Source organism: Triticum dicoccoides, chromosome 2B (assembly GCF_002162155.2).
Source record: "Triticum dicoccoides isolate Atlit2015 ecotype Zavitan chromosome 2B, WEW_v2.0, whole genome shotgun sequence".
Lineage (NCBI taxonomy): Eukaryota > Viridiplantae > Streptophyta > Magnoliopsida > Poales > Poaceae > Triticum > Triticum dicoccoides.
In genome coordinates, this window is record NC_041383.1 from 113,606,167 (window position 1) to 113,618,703 (window position 12,537).

Sequence of the window (12,537 nt, forward strand, 5' to 3'; positions counted from 1 at the left end):
CTAGAAGGACCGCTAGGTGAAGCACCCATCCCAGAGAACCAAGACGTTATGAACGCTTGGCAGTCACGTGCTGATGATTACTCCCTCGTTCAGTGCGGCATGCTTTACAGCTTAGAATCAGGGCTCCAAAAGCGTTTTGAGCAACACGGAGCATATGAGATGTTCGAGGAGCTGAAAATGGTTTTCCAAGCTCATGCCCGGGTCGAGAGATATGAAGTCTCCGACAAGTTCTATAGTTGTAAGATGGAGGAAAATAGTTCTGTCAGTGAGCACATACTCAAAATGTCTGGGTTGCACAACCGCTTGTCCCAGCTGGACATTAACCTCCCGGACGAGGCGGTCATTGACAGAATCCTTGAGTCACTCCCACCTAGCTACAAGAGCTTTGTGATGAACTACAATATGCAGGGGATGGTGAAAACTATTCCTGAAGTATTTTCAATGCTGCAGTCAGCGGAGGTGGAAATCAAAAAGGAACATCAAGTGTTGATGGTCAATAAAACCACTAAGTTCAAGAAAGGCAAGGGTAAGAAGAACTTCAAGAAGGACAGCAAGGAAGTTGCCGTGCCCGGTAAGCCAGTTGTCGGGAAGAAGTCAAAGAATGGACCCAAGCCTGAGACTGGGTGATTTTATTGTGAAGGGAAGGGTCACTCGAAGCGGAACTGCCCCAAATACTTAGCGGACAAGAAGGCCGGCAATACTAAAGGTATATGTGATATACATGTAATTGATGTGTACCTTACCAGTGCTCGTAGTAGCTCCTGGGTATTTGATACCAGTGCCATTGCTCATATTTGTAACTCAAAGCAGGAGCTGCGGAATAAGTGGAGACTGGCGAAGGACAAGGTGACGATGCGCGTCGGGAATGGTTCCAAGGTCGATGTGATCACCGTCGGCACTCTACCTCTACATTTACTTATGGGATTAGTTTTAAACCTCAATAATTGTTATTTAGTGCCAGCTTTGAGCATGAACATTGTATCTGGATCTCGTTTAATGCGAGATGGCTACTCATTTAAATCCGAGAATAATGGTTGTTCTATTTATATGAGAGATATGTTTTATGGTCATGCCCCACTGGTCAATGGTTTATTCTTAATGAATCTCGAACGTAATGTTACACATATTCATAGTGTGAATACCAAAAGATGTAAGGTTGATAACGATAGTCCCACATACTTGTGGCACTGCCGCCTTGGTCACATTGGTGTCAAGCGCATGAAGAAGCTCCATGCTGATGGACTTTTAGAGTCTCTCGATTATGAATCATTTGACACATGCGAACCATGCCTCATGGGCAAAATGACCAAGACTCCGTTCTCTAGAACAATGGAGCGAGCAACCAACTTGTTGGAAATCATACATACTGATGTGTGCGGTCCAATGAGCGTTGAGGCTCGCAGAGGATATCGTTATGTTATCACTCTCACTGATGACTTAAGTAGATATGGGTATGTCTACTTGATGAAACACAAGTCTGAGACCTTTGAAAAGTTCAAGGAATTTCAGAATGAGGTAGAGAATCAACATGACCGAAAAATAAAGTTCTTACGATCAGATCGTGGAGGAGAATATTTAAGTCACGAATTTGTTATGCACTTAAGGAAATGTGGAATCGTTTCACAACTCACGCCGCCTGGAATACCTCAGCGTAACGGTGTGTCCGAACATCGTAATCGCACTCTATTGGACATGGTGCGATCTATGATGTCTCTTATGGATTTACCGCTATCATTTTGGGGATACGCTCTAGAGATAGCTACATTCACTTTAAATAGGGCACCGTCTAAATCCGTTGAGACGACACCATTTGAATTATGGTTTGGGAAGAAACCTAAGCTATCGTTTCTAAAAGTTTGGGGTTGCGATGCTTATGTCAAGAAACTTCAACCTGAAAAGCTCAAACCCAAGTCAGAAAAATGCGTCTTCATATGATACCCTAAGGAAACCATTGGGTATACCTTCTACCTTAGATCGGAAGGCAAGATCTTTGTTGCCAAGAACGGATCCTTTCTAGAGAAAGAGTTTCTCTCGAAAGGAGTAAGTGGGAGGAAAGTAGAACTCGATGAAGTACTACCTCTTGAACCGGAAAGTAGTGCAGCTCAGGACAATGTTCCTGTGGTGCCTGCACCGACTGGAGAGGAAATTAATGATGATGATCAAGGTACTTCGGATCAAGTTGCTACTAAACTTCGTAGGTCCACAAGGACACGTTCCACACCAGAGTGGTATGGCAACCCTGTCCTGGAAATCATGTTGTTAGACAACGGTGAACCTTCGAACTATGAAGAAGCGATGGCGGGCCCAGATTCCAACAAATGGCTTGAAGCCATGCAATCCGAGATAGAATCCATGTATGAAAACAAAGTATAGACTTTGACAGACTTGCCCGATTATCAGCGAGCAATAGAAAATAAATGGATCTTTAAGAAGAAGACGGACGCGGATGGAATGTTACCATCTATAAAGCTCGACTTGTCGCTAAGGGTTATCAGCAAGTTCAAGGGGTTGACTACGATGAGACTTTCTCTCCCGTAGCGAAGCTGAAGTCCGTCTGAATCATGTTAGCAATTGTCGCATACTATGATTATGCAATATGGCAAATGGACGTCAAAACAGCATTTCTTAACGGCTATCTTAAGGAAGAACTATATATGATGCAGCCGGAAGGTTTTGTTGATCCCGAGAATGCTAACAAGGTATGCAAGCTCCAGCGATCCATTTATGGGCTGGTGCAAGCATCTCGGAGTTGGAACATTCGCTTTGATGAGATGATCAAAGCATTTGGGTTTATGCAGACTTACGGAGAAGCCTGCGTTTACAAGAAAGTGAGTGGGAGCTTTGTAGCATTTCTCATATTATATGTAGATGACATACTTTTGATGGGAAATGATATAGAACTTCTGGACAGCATTAAGGCCTACTTGAATAAGTGTTTTTCAATGAAGGACCTTGGAGAAGCTGCTTACATATTAGGCATCAAGATCTATAGGGATAGATCGACACGCCTCATAGGTCTTTCACAAAGCACATACCTTGATAAGATATTGAAGAAGTTCAATATGGATCAGTCCAAGAAAGGGTTCTTGCCTGTATTGCAAGGTGTGAGATTGAGCTCGGCTCAATGCCCGACCACGGCAGAAGATATAGAAGAGATGAGTGTCATCCCCTATGCCTCAGCCATAGGGTCTATTATGTATGCCATGCTGTGTACCAGACCTGATGTAAACCTTGCCGTACGTTTGGTAGGAAGGTACCAAAGTAATCCCGGCGAGGAACACTGGACAGCGGTCTAGAATATCCTGAAGTACCTGAAAAGGACAAAGGACATGTTTCTCGTCTATGGAGGTGACGAAGAGCTCGTTGTAAAGGGTTACGTCAACGCTAGCTTCGACACACATCTGGATGACTCTAAGTCACAAACCAGATACGTGTATATTTTGAATGGAGGGGCAGTAAGCTGGTGCAGTTGCAAGCAGAGCGTCGTGGCGGGATCTACATGTGAAGCGGAGTACATGGCAGCCTCGGAGGCAGCGCATGAAGCAATCTGGATGAAGGAGTTCATCACTGACCTAGGAGTCGTACCCAATGCGTCGGGGCCAATCACCCTCTTCTGTGACAACACTGGAGCTATTGCCCTTGCCAAGGAGCCTAGGTTTCACAAGAAGACCAGGCATATCAAGCGTCGCTTCAACTCCATTCGTGAAAATGTTCAAGATGGAGACATAGATATTTGCAAGGTGCATACGGATCTAATGTCGCAGATCCGTTGACTAAACCTCTTCCGCGAACAAAACATGATCAACACCAGAACTCTATGGGTGTTCGATTCATCACAATGTAACTAGATTATTGACTCTAGTGCAAGTCGGAGACTGTTGGAAATATGCCTTAGAGGCAATAATAAAATGATTATTATTATATTTCCTTGTTCATGATAATTGTCTTTTATTCATGCTATTATTGTGTTATCCGGAAATCGTAATACATGTGTGAATACATAGACCATAACATGTCCCTAGTAAGCCTCTAGTTGACTAGCTCGTTGATCAACAGATAGTCATGGTTTCCTGACTATGGAGATTGGATGTCGTTGATAACGGGATCACATCATTAGGATAATGATGTGATGGACAAGACCCAATCCTAAGCATAGCACAAGATCGTGTAGTTCATTTGCTAGAGCTTTTCCAATGTCAAGTATCTTTTCCTTAGACCATGAGATCGTGTAACTCCCGGATACCGTAGGAGTGCTTTGGGTGTACCAAACGTCACAACATAACTGGGTGACTATAAAGGTACACTACAGGTATCCCAGAAAGTGTCTCTTGGGTTGACATGGATCGAGACTGGGATTTGTCACTCCGTATGACGGAGAGGTATCTCTGGGCCCACTCGGTAATGCATCATAATAATGAGCTCAATGTGACCAAGTGTATGGTCACGGGATCATGCATTACGGTACGAGTAAAGTGACTTGCCGGTAACGAGATTGAACGAGGTATTGGGATACCAACGATCGAATCTCGGGCAAGTAACGTACTGATTGACAAAGGGAATTATATACGGGGTTACTTGAATCCTCGACATCGTGGTTCATCTGATGAGATCATCGAGGAGCATGTGGAAGCCAACATGGGTATCCAGATCCCGCTGTTGGTTATTGACCGGAGAGTCATCTCGGTCATGTCTGCGTGTCTCCCGAACCCGTAGGGTCTACACACTTAAGGTTCAGTGACGCTAGGGTTGTAGAGATATTAGTATGCAGTAACACGAAAGTTGTTCGGAGTCCTGGATGAGATCCCGGACGTCACGAGGAGTTCCGGAATGGTCCGGAGGTGAAGAATTATACATAGGAAGTCAGGTTTCGGCCATCGGGAAAGTTTCGGGGGTCACCGGTATTGTACCGGGACCACCGGAATGGTCCCAGGGGTCCACCGGGTGGGGCCACCTATCCCGGAGGGCCCCATGGGCTGAAGTGGGAGGGGAACCAGCCCCTGGTGGGCTGGTGCGCCCCCCCTTGGCCCCCCCTGCGCCTAGGGTTGGAAACCCTAGGGGTGGGGGCGCCTCCACCTGGCTTGGGGGGCAAGTTTCCCCCCTGGCCGCCGCCCCCCTTGGAGATTGGATCTCCTAGGGCCGGCACCCCCCTAGGAGGCCTATATAAAGAGGGGGGAGGGCAGCTGCACCCATGCTCTTGGCGCCTCCCTCTCCCCACGCACCACCACTCCCTCTCGCTGAAGCTTGGCGAAGCCCTGCCGAGATCGCTGCTGCATCCACCACCACACCGTCGTGCTGCTGGATCTCCATCAACCTCTCCTTCCCCCTTGCCGGATCAAGAAGGAGGAGACGTCTTCCCCAACCATACGTGTGTTGAACACGGAGGTGCTGTCCGTTCAGCACTAGGATCATCGGTGATTTGGATCACGACGAGTACGACTCCCTCAACCCCGTTCTTTTGAACGCTTCCGCTCGCGATCTACAAGGGTATGTAGATGCACTCCTCTGTCTCATTGCTATATGAACTCAAATATTGATCTTGGTGAAGCGTAGAATTTTTTTATTTTCTGCAACGTTCCCCAACAGAGAGCATGGTCCTTAGAAGGCCGATCACAATGACAATCATACCATCATAGGCTAGCTCTTAGGGTTTAGCCTCTACGATCTCGTGGTAGATCTACTCTTGTACTACACATATCTTTAATATTAATCAAGCAGGAAGTAGGGTTTTACCTCCATCGAGAGGGCCCGGACCTGGGTAAACATTGTGTCACTTGCTTCCTATTACCATCAGCCTAAGACGCACAGATCGGGACCCCCTACCTGAGATCCGCCGGTTTTGACACCGACAGGAAGGCTTCGGCACATAGTTTGGCCCAGAGCCTCATAATTGGTGCTTTCATTGAGAGTTCCTCTGTGTCGCCGCCGCAAAGGCTCGATGGCTCGTCTCGTTGTCAAGGACGACATCACTTCTGGTGGAGCGCTGGCTGCAGGCCAGACTCTCCGGCTTGGCGGCTTCATTATGACCGCCCCATCGGCTGTCACGCCGACGATGGCCTCTCGGGTCATCACGCATAACCTTCGCATCGATTCGAAGATTGCCGAACAGATGGATCCGATGGATCTCTCCTCTCTTAACGAGCTCTTGGATCACATCGCCGCTTTGGGAGTCGCTACCGACTATGACCGGATTGGGCTTAAACCCGACCAGAGGGACATTAGATCCCCACCGGCCACCCATGAGATAGCGGTAGTGGAGGAACCACACGTGGGTTGCCCCTCAACTTTGAGGACGAATTATGTCCGGAAGACATGACCCAGGTCCCGGACTTAGAATCGGGCGTTGGGCCGAAGGGATTAGGTAATTCTCCAGATCCTGAACTGTCGGGCTCGGTACTTCCCGTGCCCCCAGGCGTCAGATCAGATCAGAATCCGGATTCAGCCAACGACGCCCGCTCGGACTTAAACCGTCTCTCCCGTATCAGGAAGGAGCCCCAGGAGATGGTACACCATTACTGGGCTAGATTTCTCCTTGCTCTTAATAAAGTCAAGGACTGCCGCAAGGAGGACGTAGTCTCTCTTTTCTGCAGAAACTGCACGAACAATGGACTCCTTAATGCTATAATTCATCGTGACATAGTGCACTTTACGGACTTGGCAACCATAGTACATAAGTACTGTGCGATGGAAAGTGCCTGGAAGACCCAAACAGAATTTTGGGATAATACGGCCCTCACCAGAACCTTTGTCCGAACTAAACGGCCGAACTCTCCTAAGTCGACCACCTCAATTCCCAAGAAACCAAAACCCTCCCCAGGGTGTGGAACCGTATTGGAAGAATGGCTTAATGGGCCATGTTAAGCTTCACAGCACGCCGGATGCAACACCGACCCATAGCCTTAGAGCATGTTGGATACTCTGGCAGGTAGCTAAGAGTGGAGAGGATCTCCTCGAGAACCATAAAGCAGAACCACATCCCGCCAAGGAACACAATACGGTACTGACAGTCTTCGAGACCTTCGCCTCAAACAATAGGCGCAAGCGAGCGCATCGAAGCCCACTGAAATTTGCCATGTGGCAAAAATAAATCCGTGGAACGACACTACCATAACCTTCAATGCCAGTGACGAACCCCAATTCCAGTCCGTCCAGGCGCCAACCGCTCTGGTCCTCAGCCCAATAGTGGACGGCTTTCGACTCACTAAAGTACTCATGGACGGCGGAAGCAGATTAAACCTAATCTATGAGGAAACACTCAAGAAGATGGAGATTGACAAAAGCTGCATTGAACAAAGCAGCACAACCTTCAGGGGAATTATCCCTAGTCGGGAGGCACGGTGTGCGGGAAAAATCACACTCGATGTGGTATTCGGCACCCCAGAGAATTACAGGTCCGAAGAAATCACCTTCCAATTGGCTCCTTTCAACAGCGGATACCACGCCCTTCTAGGGCGGGACGCGTTTGCAAGCTTTCAAGCCATACCTCATTATGGGTACATGAAGCTTAAAATGCCCGGACCCAATGGAATTATCACTCTAGCTAGTGATCCGGATGTCGTACTCCGCGTCGAAAACAAAACCGCAGCACTAGCCTTGGAAGCGCTATCTGAAGCCCTAGCGGCAGAAGAATTAACAACGATGCGCGCCACCATGGACAGGGACGACGTGATACTCGACAAGCGACCCAAGTCCACCTCATTTAAACTCGCAGATGAGATAGTAAAATTCCAAGTCCACCCAACGGACCCCACGAAGACAGCTTCCATCGGGACATAGTTGAACCCCGCTATGGACGCCGCACTGCGTGACTTCTTACGCGAGAATTGGGATATCTTCGCCTGGCACCCATCGGACATGCCGGGCATCCCACGCGAATTGGCCGAACACATCCTTAATATACTGAAGGGATACAACCCTGTTAAGCAGACCCTAAGGCGATTTTCGGAGCCCAAACGGCAAGCCATGGGGGAGGAGCTAGCCAAGCTACTTGAGGCCGGATTCATCAGAGATATCAAACATCCGGATTGGCTGGCGAACTCGGTAATGGTACCAAAGAAGGACAAATCCTGGCGCCTGTGCGTCGACTTCAAAGACCTTAACAAGGCTTGCCCCAAGGATCCCTTTCCCCTCCCTCGCATCGATCAAATCATCGATGCCACAGCTGGACACGACTCGCTGTGTTTCCTCGACGCATACTCTGGATACCATCAAATAAAGATGGCAGAGTCCTACCAAGCTACAACAACTTTCATAATGCCATATGGCCCTTTCTGCTTCAACACTATGCCTTTCGGGCTTAAGAATGCCGGAGCAACCTATCAACGCATGATTCGAACATGCCTGGAAAAGCAAATCGGCAAAACAGTGGAGGCATACATGGACGACATAATCATAAAAACAAGACACGTCGAAACCCTAATAGATGACTTGAGGCTTACGTTCAACAACCTACGAACATACGACATCAAGCTGAATCCGGAGAAATGCGTTTTCGGCGTCCCCTCCGGAAAACTGCTGGGCTTCATCGTTTCCAATAGAGGAATTGAAGCTAATCCGACAAAAATCCGAGCTTTGTCGCAGTTGGCTATACCAACAGACCTCAAACATATCTAGAGCTTTGTTGAACGAGACTATATTCATCGTCCGGACTATTGAAGCGTCAAGATACAAGACTCAAGACTCCGGCTCGTGTTCGGATGGGACTCTCTTTTGCGTGGAAGACAAGCTTGGCGATCCGGATATTATATTTCCTTCCTTGTAACCGACTCCATGTAAACCCTAGCTCTCCGGTGTCTATATAAACCGGAGAGCATGGTCCTTAGAAGGCCGATCACAATTACAATCATACCATCATAGGCTAGCTCTTAGGGTTTAGCCTGTACGATCTTGTGGTAGATCTACTCTTGTACTACACGTATCTTCAATATTAATCAAGCAGGAAGTAGGGTTTTACCTCCATCGAGAGGGACCGAACCTGGGTAAACATTGTGTCCCTTGCTTCCTGTTACCATCAGCCTAAGACGCACAGATCGGGACCCCCTACCCGAGATCGAGCCTTTGTCGCAGTTGGCTATACCAACAAACCTCAAACATATCCAGAGGAACTCTCAACGAGACGAGCCATCGAGCCTTTTCCGAACTCATAGTTGCCTTTTTAATCTCCTCCTCAGAAAAGGGTTTTTCCAAAATCTCTCTCTCCTCGGTGATCATGTCAAAATCATCCCAAAAGTCATCATCTAAATGAATATCAGGTTTTTGTTCATAAGAAAAGAGCTTCTTATAGTAGTTAGTAGCAACATCCAACAAATCATCAGTAGTTGTAACAAGGCCATTTAATTCATCCAAGTGGTTTTTCCTATGTCTATGATTAGCTAGAGCCATAAAATAAGCATTATTACGATCTCCCTCCAAGATTTTTCTGTCTCTGGATCTTTGCCATAAGGCAGTCTCTTCCTTTTTCCAAATATCATCCAATTCTTTCTTAATGAGATTCATTCTCTCAAACTCACATGGAGACAGATGACTTTGCTCAGATTTCACATCCGAGATGTCAAACTCCATAAGGAGGGACTTTTTTCTTCTTCTTCATGGCAGCCTCTATATTAATGCTCCAACCTTTAATGACTTTCCTAAGAACTGTAGTTTTGCACATCCAATTCTCAATAGAAGAACTAGCATTACCATGATTAGTCCACACATCATGCACTAGCTGGGAGAACCCAGATTGAGCTAACCACCATTTCTCAAACCTAAACATCTTAGGACAGTTAACTTTCCTAGCCCGAGTGTCTAAAACTAGGGGGGTGTGGTCACTCCCCACCCTTGGAAGGGCAATCAAAGTAGACAAAGGAAACTGCATATCCCAGTCCATAGAAGTGAACACCCTATCTAGAATTGCAAAGATGGGATTATTTTGATTATTGGACCAAGTAAAAGATCTGTTGGAAATGGAAATTTCCAGTAAGGCCCATCTATTAACCCAATCATTGAAGAGGAAGGCAAAATGTGAATTAATCACACCATTGCTTTTATCAGATTGTTGTCTAACAAGATTAAAGTCACCACACACCAAACAGGGTAAGAGGCAGATTCCAGGATATCATGTAATTCAGCAACAAACTCCACCTTGAATTCAGGGTAAGCAGACCCATAGACCACAATTAACTGCCACACAAACTTATCACTTTTTATTTTAATGGTAGAAACCACACCAAATTTTTTATTAGTAAATCCAATTACTTCAAACACATCACTTCTAAAGCCTACCAAAATACCCCCAGCAGTATTGAAAGCAGGCAAGAAATGCCAAGTAAACTAATTCTGTCTGTCCATAGCCTTGAGGAGACCCTCAGAAATGAGCTCTTTTTTTTGTTTCTTGAAACCCAATAAAATCTGGGTTAGCCTTAGCAATAGTATCACACAGGCACTGAATTTTCCCTGGTTGTCCAAGCCCCCTAATATTCCAAATGAGACCTATCATATCTAAGCAATTTTGAAGGGATGTGACAAGCCACAAGGCTTAACCTTGGTCAGAACAGCTGGGGACTTCTCACAACAATCAGCAGTGCCCACTAATTGTTGAGGAGTAGACCCCACTGGAATGAACCCAACATCTACCTCATCAATATCTAAATTAGAAGGCAACACAACTTTAGGATTGTTATTAGCAAACATCAAGCATTTTTCCTTTTCATCGGCAATTAAATCATCAAAAATCATATGTTTAGAACAGACATCATTCCCAATTTTCAAATAATTTTCTCAGTATGGACAACAAGGAGATCAGGATCAAGAACAACAAATGAGTTACCTTTGTAGGTGTGAGGCACTTCCAGGTTCTTTTTCCTCTTGTATTCAGCAGCTTTTTGCATGATATTCACATGTCCATGTCCCCTGGTTTGTGGCTTCTGGGCTAAAACAGGCCCCCATTTAGATTTAGTCTGTTTTTTCTCTCCAACCTCCATCACCTCATCAAGTGAAGACAGCAGAGACCTTTTCAAACCAGAAGACTTGATCAATTCAGTAGCATCCACATGTAAGGTTGCCATGTCATCCTCAGCATTCTTCTCTTCTTCAGAATCAGAGTAGTCAATTGACTTCAGAATCATGTTGCAGTAAGCTACACTGTCACCTCCAGGCAAGTTTCCATCACTATCATAGCTAGACCCATCATCCAGAGGATTTTTAGTCTTGGGAATAGTATGAGGATCCATGACTTCAAAAGAAGCAATATGATCACTTAACATAGGTCCATCACCAAGTTCAGTTGGAGAAACTGTATTTTCCACTCTAAACACAGTTGGTGAAGCACAAGCTTCAGACTCACCTACATCTTTGGTTGATTCATCAGGCTCTTTTTCCCATACAGACTTAGTCTCCATCACAACACATTCCATGATGAAGTTCTAATGCTCAGTGTCTGACCAACTAACCTGGTGTTTAGTAGCATCAGAAACTTTTTTGTGGCTACCAGCATCAGGAGTCCTTTTTGAGCTCAAGTTAGCCTTATCCAGATCATCTATAGCATTCTCATCATTGGACAGGCTGTCATCCTGAGTGCCATCAGTTTTGCCCTCATGGTTATTCTCATTATGTTCCTCAATCTCTTCATCATCATCCTCTTCATCATTAACCACATAATCTAGGCCACCAGTTTGTTCAAACCCTTCCACAGTAAATCCAATAAGAAACAACTTCTTCTTCATCTCTATCAATCTTTCAAAAGGAATTTTGGTTGGATCCCTGCAAGCAATCTTGACCCTCACATTCTCAAAAAAGGTTCTGAACATTCCATTCCAGTCTACATCAGTAAGCACACCAAACATTGAAGCAATCTGACAAAACACCTTCCAGGTACACCATTTAGGTGGTATGCCCTCAATCAATACCCAGGCTTCAACCAGTTCTCCAAAAGGATCACATGCCCCTTTCCATTCAGTCACATTCACATTTGCACCATCTTTAGGTAGATCAAAGGCTGGGAATTCAATCAAATCATTAGCACTTTTCCATGGTGGGAACCTGACTAAAAAAGTCTTTCTTGATAACTCTCTCACTTGCCATGGCCATTGCCTATTCTTGCAAAAAAATAGCAGACAACAGGCCACAAAGCTCAGTTTTCTAAACTTCTCCCTTGATGATATTCACCACAGCACAGTTCTGATAATTCAACCACTTGGTCTCAGCAGCAGCAGGAACCTCCACATGGTAAAAACCAACACCACTAGCTCGACTTCGAAAGAAAGTAGCTGAAGGTTGAATCTTAGCCCAAGCAGCACAATTATTAACATTATGATTTTGTTGGCATATGAAACAAGCTTTAGTCTTCACACAGTTCCCCACATAGTGGCCAGGCCCCCCACAATTGAAGCAAATCATCTCCTTATATCTAGGATCAAGCACCTGTTTGACCTCAGTAACAACCACTGGAGCAGGGATTTGAGAAGAGGAGGCAGTAGATGCAGTAGACTTAGTTTTCTGCACAGGAGCAGGATCTTTACCAGTAGTGGCAGCACCTTGCCGGCGTTGAGGGGCCGGAGC